This window comes from Camelus dromedarius, chromosome 15 (genome assembly GCF_036321535.1).
Source record: "Camelus dromedarius isolate mCamDro1 chromosome 15, mCamDro1.pat, whole genome shotgun sequence".
NCBI classification, from domain to species: domain Eukaryota; kingdom Metazoa; phylum Chordata; class Mammalia; order Artiodactyla; family Camelidae; genus Camelus; species Camelus dromedarius.
Genome location: NC_087450.1, coordinates 37,231,147 through 37,238,896, shown reverse-complemented (window position 1 = coordinate 37,238,896; position 7,750 = coordinate 37,231,147). Strand labels below are relative to the sequence as shown.

The following is a 7,750-nucleotide window of genomic DNA, read 5'->3' as shown; positions in this document are numbered from 1 at the left end:
AATAAGGGAAATTTTATTCTGGACTGCGTATGAGACATTACCAATAAAGTATTATTGGTTTTGATAAATGTAATCATGGTATGGTGGTTATATAAGAAAAACACCCATATTTTAGCAATGTACACTTAAATACATAAGGGTAAGATGACATGATCTTGGGATTTGCTTTAACATACTTCAGCCAAACGAAAGAGAAGAAAATAAAAAATATGGATGAAGCAAAAGTGGGAAAATACTAATAATTCTAGAATTTGAGTGATTGATATTGGAAGTTTGTTATTCCATTATTGCTACTTTTATGTGTGCTTGACATTTTTCCTAAGAAAAAATTTTTAGAAAAGAGAAAGAGGAAAGCAAGTCCAAATATACTGAGAACATCATAAGCAAAGGCAAAAACAAATCAGAGAAATGTATTTTTAAAAACAATAATAAAAGAAGTATTTTATAGACAGGTAAGTCCCTCAAGCAAGCTTGACATATTTGAGTGCCGTTCATGGAATCATGGGTCAAACAGTGAAGTGTGTGGTGTATTTCAATACAAAATATTAAAATTACAAAAGCAGGATTGTACACACAAACATTTTAAGCTTTTATAATTCTTTTAAGCCTGAATGGCCTAGCCTCTTTCATAAGATATTTCCTAAATTTATATCTCTCTTAAAACTGACCAATATCCTCTTGATATCTTTATTTAAATTTTTTTAAACAAATAGATTTTTTTTAAAAAAAAAAACACTGAAGTAAAAAGTAATATGAAGTGAGGTATGACTCTGGGGGAAGAGAAGTCGTGTTAAAGCTTTTCAAAATGGAATTTAACCTCATGTTTTTAAAGCATTGCTTTCTGGCAGGATTCATAGTTTTCCTCCCACACCCTCCGGTCTGTGGCCAGTGTCTGGAAGAAAATATTGCTACTTATAATTTTAAGGATTTTATTTTAAATTTAAGGGATTTTTAAGAAACTAATATGGATTCTAAAAGCAGCAGCCATGGGAAAAACAAAAAACTTTCTGAGAGTTCTAATAGAGTTTAAAGAAAACTGACATTTACAGCCAGTTGTTGCTAAAAGCACAAATTTCATTTGAAAAACATTCAAGAAATTGGAATTGACTTACCCCATCCTGCATGGAATCTTGCATTCCTAATCACTAAAGCAGAGAGCTGAAAAGCAAGGGAATAACAGGGAAAGGGATGGGGGTGAGCAGAAAATCACATAAGCTAGAACAATCAGACGTTTTCCCTTTCTCATAATCACAATTATTTTTCCAGCTTTGACTCTTATTTGAGCAAGACTTTATCCATCAAACATTGATCTAGCCAACTGATGTAGTGGAGAATTTGTTCAAACTGGTTCTTTTGCATCTTGTTGGCAGAAGGGGAAAACGAATGCTTGAACGTTCCAGTTTTCACCCTGACCTATAGAGATTTGAGGATGGGGAAATGGAGGTTCCTCCAGCTGGAGAGGTTAAGATGAACACACAGACAACTACAGGACCAGGAAGAAAGTGGGCCATCCTGTAGAAAGGTGTGATTATATGCCGAGACTTTAAAAGGAGAGAAAAAGACACTGAAACATAAGAAAGAAGCTATTTGGGGTTAGACCTTAAAGGATAGGGAAGGAATCAAACAGCAGATTCAGCACAAGCAAATGCACACAGGCTATAATATAGAGGTGGTGCAGGATGGGGGAGGAGGTTCATTGACTGGAACACAAGGCAAATAGAAGGGAGTAGAGGTCAGAAGATGTTGTTGCCAAGTCCAAGCTCATACTGCTCACTGTACAACAGGCCAATAAATCAAAAGATGAGTTGTTGGGGCAAGGAACAGTGACTTTATTAAGAAAACCAGTCGACTGAGAAGATGGTGGGCTAGTGTCCCTAAGGTCCATCTTACCTGAGTTAGAATTCAGGGGAAGGGGTGTGGCTGGCTGTTTCAAACTTCTTCTTTCAGGAACAAACTTCTTTGTACTTACAGCTGTCCACATAGGTCTGGTCCCAATGTTCCTATAAACCTCCAACAAGACAATTGTTATTTTCTGTTCTGCAACTTTCTATCTCTGTATGAATGGAAATGCGTTATACCTTTAAAGGTCAGAGCCTTGAGAATGGGCCATCCTGTATATTTCAGGCTGTAGGCAACATTCTTTCACAAAAGGTGCAGCGCCAGCATGACTCAGCACAGGCAACAGTGCACAAAGGTGAGAGCTAAAGGAATAGATTCAGTATGGAATCCGGTTTGCTCTTCTCTGTTATAATGGGACAAGTACTTTATGGAAAATCTGGAATGCCAGGATGGGAATGTTAGGTGTTAGGTAGATACTGGGAGTGGCCATTGAGAGTTTTTAAAATATGATTGGAGCTGCTTTGTTGAGGGTAAATCTAGCAGTGGTGAGTAAAATGAATTGGAGTAATGAGAGGACAGATGGTAATAATTACTACTGTTACTGAGTACTTTGCTGGTGCCACTTAATATACGTATACTCTGATTGAGTACTCATAGCAAGAGGTATTATTATCCCACTTTGTAGATGCAGAAAATGAGGCTTAGAGTGTCTAAGCAACTTGCCTGAGCCATGCAGTTAATAAGGAGTAGAGGCAGTATTCTTACCTACTTTTAATCGCTCTGTGTGACTGTTTTTTAAGGAGGCTGGAACGGGTAGGAGGTGATGAGGATCCGAATGAAGAAGATGGTGATAGTAACCGAAAAAAGGGCTCAAACTCTTGAGAAGCAGGATTGGCAAGACTTAGTAAACAACTGCCCATGGAAGTCCTTGACTGGCAGCCTGGGTAAATGGGAAGGTGATACTGTCACTAACCTAAGTAAAGAAACCAGAAGAAAAACCTGCTATGGGATAAAAGATTATTAATTTGCTTTTAGCCATATTGAGTTTGGAATGCCATTAGTAAATTCCACTGAAAATGCTTATTGGGCACTTAGAAACATGGTTTGGTTGCTAAAGGGAGATGGAGTTAGGAAGAAATTGAGACACCATGAGCAAGCAATGGCAAGGTAAACAGGTAAAGGAGGATGGGGAAGGAAATCATCCCAGCGTTTTGTTTTGCTTTTCGTTTCTCTGCTATCTCAACTGAGAACAGAGATGCCTTTTGAGTTTTGTCAGGCATCCCGTCCCAAACTATCTGCCCCCATTCAGGAATGAAATAGAGAAATGTAGGACAAAATTTGACAAAATGGTCATGTAGAATAATTCTCCAGCCTTCTATTGTTGGGAAGAACAGAGGCAGCTTTAGTAGAAGTGTGACGATTCTTAGTAAAATTTTAAGGGGCAGTCCACTCTCTGCCTTCCATCAGGGTAAGACAAGGGCGTCTGTCTTCAGACCTAAAGTCCTGGTCAGTGTTCCAGGGAGCCAGCGTGCATTGCTGTGCAGGGCAGGCTTGGAGGGGTTAACACAGGTCAGGGAGCACTTATGCCTTGTTTTGGAGGGCAAGACAGGCTTAGAGCTGGTAGGATATGCACTGTATCCCAAGATTCTTCATCTAGGAGTCAGTTCTTTCCTAAAACATCCTAAACAACAGGAAGTGCAGTGGAAGGGCAAGATTCCACTGGTGAATTCCCCAGCAGACCTGACAAATGAATGACCTTGTGTCAGTGGGGTAAAAGTGAAGCAATAAACACAGAAGGAGTTTGTGCAATCCCATGTTGGCCAAGGAATCTGCCTCATCACTCTCCTGTTGATGGTAAGCTTCTCCTCCATCCTCCACACAACTTGCCTCAGCAATTTTGGGGTGAAATTGCATGTTCAGAAGGATATTGCATGTTTCTGCTAGGAGCATGCAGGGGTCACGGTGGGATGACTTCCCTCCTATGAACTTGGAATGACGAGAAATAAGATTGCCTGATGAGACTAAAGCTTCCAACTCAATGCTGATGAATCAGAGAAGAAATATGAGAAACCACTTTAAAGAGTAAATGTGTCCCTGGGACAGCAAGATTTGACTGGACCGTGATTGATGAGATTAACGTATGTAAAGAAAAAAGGCATCCATGAGAAGGGGAGTTCTGCTCAGTTATCAACAAGACAACTGCATTCAATGAATATTTGCTGAGTACCTACTATGTGCCAGCAGTGAGTCACATTCTAGTTGGGGAGACAGAAAATAGACAACTGCGTATGTAACCAAATGTCAGGCAGTGATAGTGCGTGTCCCTCAGACAGGGTCCTCAGAGCAAGCAAAGCATCTAGTGTTCAGTTGCAGCAGCAGAGATGTATTCCTTTAAGTTCCGTGCCTTTAGGAAGTATGTTTGGACCTACAGACCCAGACCTGCATCTCCAGCATTTACTAGTGATATTTTAACCTGCTTATACCCCTTCTTTTGATTTCTTCTTGTGTGACTTTCATGAAGACAGAGATAAAAGAGTACATATCAAGAGTGTACAGCTCGATGAATTTTTCAAACTGAGCACATCTGTGTAACCAGCACTCTGAATCCCTCCTCATGTCCCTGTTCAGCCCCTCTACTGTTACCAAACCAAACTAGGGTCCACTTGCCCACACAGTAAAGCCAATCTAGAAGAAGCAAACTTGGATGCCACCGTGACTTTCCTTTTCTCAGGCACCCGGGAAGATGGCAGACATTCAGACTGAGCATGCCTACCAAAAGTGGCTGACCATCTTTCAAAATAAGAAACAGATCCTGCTTGGAGAAACCAGCAAAGAGAACTCCCACAATACTGCAGGAACATCGATCTGGGCTTCAAGACACCCAACGAGGCCATTACTACATTGACAAGTAATGCCCTTTTACTGGTAACATCTCCATCCGAGGTCAGACCAAGATAAAGATGCAGAGGACAGTTGTCATCCATGGAGACTAACTTCACTACATCTGAAAGTACAATTGCTTCGAAAAGCACCAAATGAACCTGTCTGTACCTCTTCCCCCTGCTTCAGGAATGTCCAGATTGTTCCAGTGGGTGAGTGCCAGCCCCTGAGCAAGACTGTGTGCATCAACATACTCAAGGTCACCAAGGCTGCCAGGACCAAGAAGCAATTGCAGAAGTTTTGAGACTGGACCCCTGCCCACTGCCCCAAACAAAATAGTAATTTTCCCACTTAGAGGAAAAAAAAAAAAACCAAAACCTACTGACATTGGGTTGTGGTGAAGAAAAGTGCAGCGTTAACTGCAGGGCACCAAGCAAGGAGACCAGGTGGCTAATGCTCAAAGACCCAAACTTCCTGACGGCTTTCAGGGAAAGGTTTTTAAAGACAGGGTGAGGGAGAGGGTTGTGGTGAGCATGATGAGTTCATGGATACTCTTCTGGTTGGTTGTGGTGAGGTGAGCCGGAGTCAACATCACCCAACCTTCTGATTCCAGCTGGTTTTGGGTATATGAGCTGGTGGTCAGCATTCAGTTAACTTCTCCCACCTGGTGGGGGCTTCAGTATCAACAAAACAGCTCAAGGATATGGCTCAGAATATTACCTATAGCTCTTGAGGAGGAACTAAAGGTCCCTGACTTTGTTTAATGCCTAAACTATTGTTATTTTGTCCTGTTTGTTTTCCTTTGTTTCTGCATTTTCTCATTTCTCTGATTAAATTTGCTCTTAGGAATCAGGGAAGGCCTAGGAGGCTGAAGTTTTTCTACAAACAAGAGGCAGGCAGAGGACCCTGGGAGGTTGGGGTGGGTGTCTGTCGCAGGAAGGCCTCACAGGGTCCTGTTTGGCTATATTACCACCAAGAATTAATCTCTACCGTGACACTAACACCATAGATTTATTTTGCCTGTTTATGGACTTTATATAAATGAAATATACAGTATATACTCAGTACCTAATGGCTGCCTTGTTTTACTCAATGCTGTGTCTGTGAGATACAGTCATACTGTTGCGTGTTCTGATAATCTGTTCTTTTTTCATTGTACATTTCATTGTACGACTATATCACAATTCATCTATCTATTCTATTTAAATGGACACCAGGGTAATTTCCACTATTCTTTTAATAAATTATTTTTCTTAAATTATTGCTTAAATCTGTTGGAGCTAGTTTCTAATGAATCCGGCCTAATACCCTTTTGCTTTAAATTTTTCTTGAGTGGGAAAGTGACCAGAGAGCTCTGCTCTTTTGTAGAAAGTCTTCCTTTTTAACAGTGCTTTGGAGGACATGGACCGTTTTTCCACCAGCTAGTTGGTAAGAAATATCAACTCACTCTGTTTCAATAGTGAGGCCAAATGATTAAAAACAACATTCTGTGTAGATAAAGCTCTGAATTCCCGGCTTAAATACGGTACTTTCTGGAACAACAGCTATAACTTGGGGTCCCTTGGAGTAGCTACACAAGTTGGCTAGGAGGTTTTCTCTGCAGGAGCCGGTAAAATGGCTGCTCCCGGGCATGTGTCTCAGCAGTTAGGGTGGTTTATGTCTCGATTGCACAAGAGCAGAGGTTTTTGAAACTGTGGTCTTCTCCACATTCCCTGTTGCTCTGGCTGCCACCCCCAGGAACTCTGAAGAGCGTTATTACTTAGGCAAACACCATCCAGTAAAAAAGAAAAAGATAGACTCAATTAAAAGACAGTCATATCAGTTATTCATCAGTTACTTCAGTTACTAGGATCTTTCCATTTTGCAAGCGTACATTAACAGTCCTCCCGTGGGAGCCCGCCTGTCTGAGCAAGGCTGTAGAAGAGAAGAATGGACCACTCTGTCTTTTCATCCTTTTCCTCTTTGGCCAGGCTGTATCGACTTATGATGTAATTATTTGCACCCTCACTTTTGAGTAACGAGTTGGACCAGCCAACTGTTGTTCCTCTTGGTTATTTGAGGAGACAGACACTTGTAATAAGGGCCAAGTACCTACTGAGCCCCTGCTATGTGTGCCAGGTACTAGGCCAAGGACTCTGTGTGCACGCCCACTTCATTAAGGGCCAGTCTCTCTACTTCTGCTCTGGATATCATCCCCTCATCCTTCCCTAGGACTTCCCTCCTGCAGTTAACCTCTCCCTCCCCTCCATGACCAATTTCTCCCTCCCTCCTGGATCATTTCCATGAACAGTCAGACATGTTCTAGTGTTTCCTTAAAAAAAAAAAAGAAATCCCTTGATCTCATATCGCCCTCCAGGCACAATCCACTTCTTGGTTCTTTTAAATGCACAACTTCCTGAAAAATTGTCTATTGTCACTTCTCCACTTCCTCCTCTCCCAGGCTTAGCTCAACCAACTCCAGTCAGGCCTTCTTCCTCTCCATGCCATTGAATCTGCTCATTTCCAGGTCACGAACGACCTCCTTTGCCATTCCAGGAGTATTCTGCATCTTCATCTTACTCAACTTCCCAATAACTTTTGACACTAGTGGACCCCCTCCTTCTTCAAATCCTCTTCTCCCCTGGTCTCCAAGATGCCACTTCCTTCTCTTCCTGCCTAACTGGTTGCACTGCTTCAGGGCTTTTGTGCTGGTTTTCCCTTCTCTGCCTGGCCTCTAAATGTTGCAATGACTGGAGGCTCTGTCTTAGATATTCTTACACTATCATCTATCTATCCCCTATCCCTAATCTCTTGTTTTTAATTACCACCTACCTACTGATGACTCTCGAATTTAAAATTTCTAGTCTTGATATTGCTGACCTCTCCCCTGAGCTCAAGTCCTTATAAGCCACGGCCTGCTCTGTATCACCACAGGGACGTCTAAGAACCATCTCAAATTTAGTATCAACAAACAAAGCTCTTGGTTTCCCAATCTCCAACTCCGCCATCTCAATAAACAGCACCCATATTCACCCTGTTGTTGAAAGCAAAC

General features: G+C 41.7%; 1 pseudogene; it reads left to right on the top strand.

Moving 5' to 3' along the window:
* The first annotated feature begins 4,455 nt into the window (after positions 1–4,455).
* On the top strand, positions 4,456–5,032 carry LOC105103642 (small ribosomal subunit protein uS17-like; annotated as a pseudogene).
* The last annotated feature ends 2,718 nt before the right edge of the window (positions 5,033–7,750 follow it).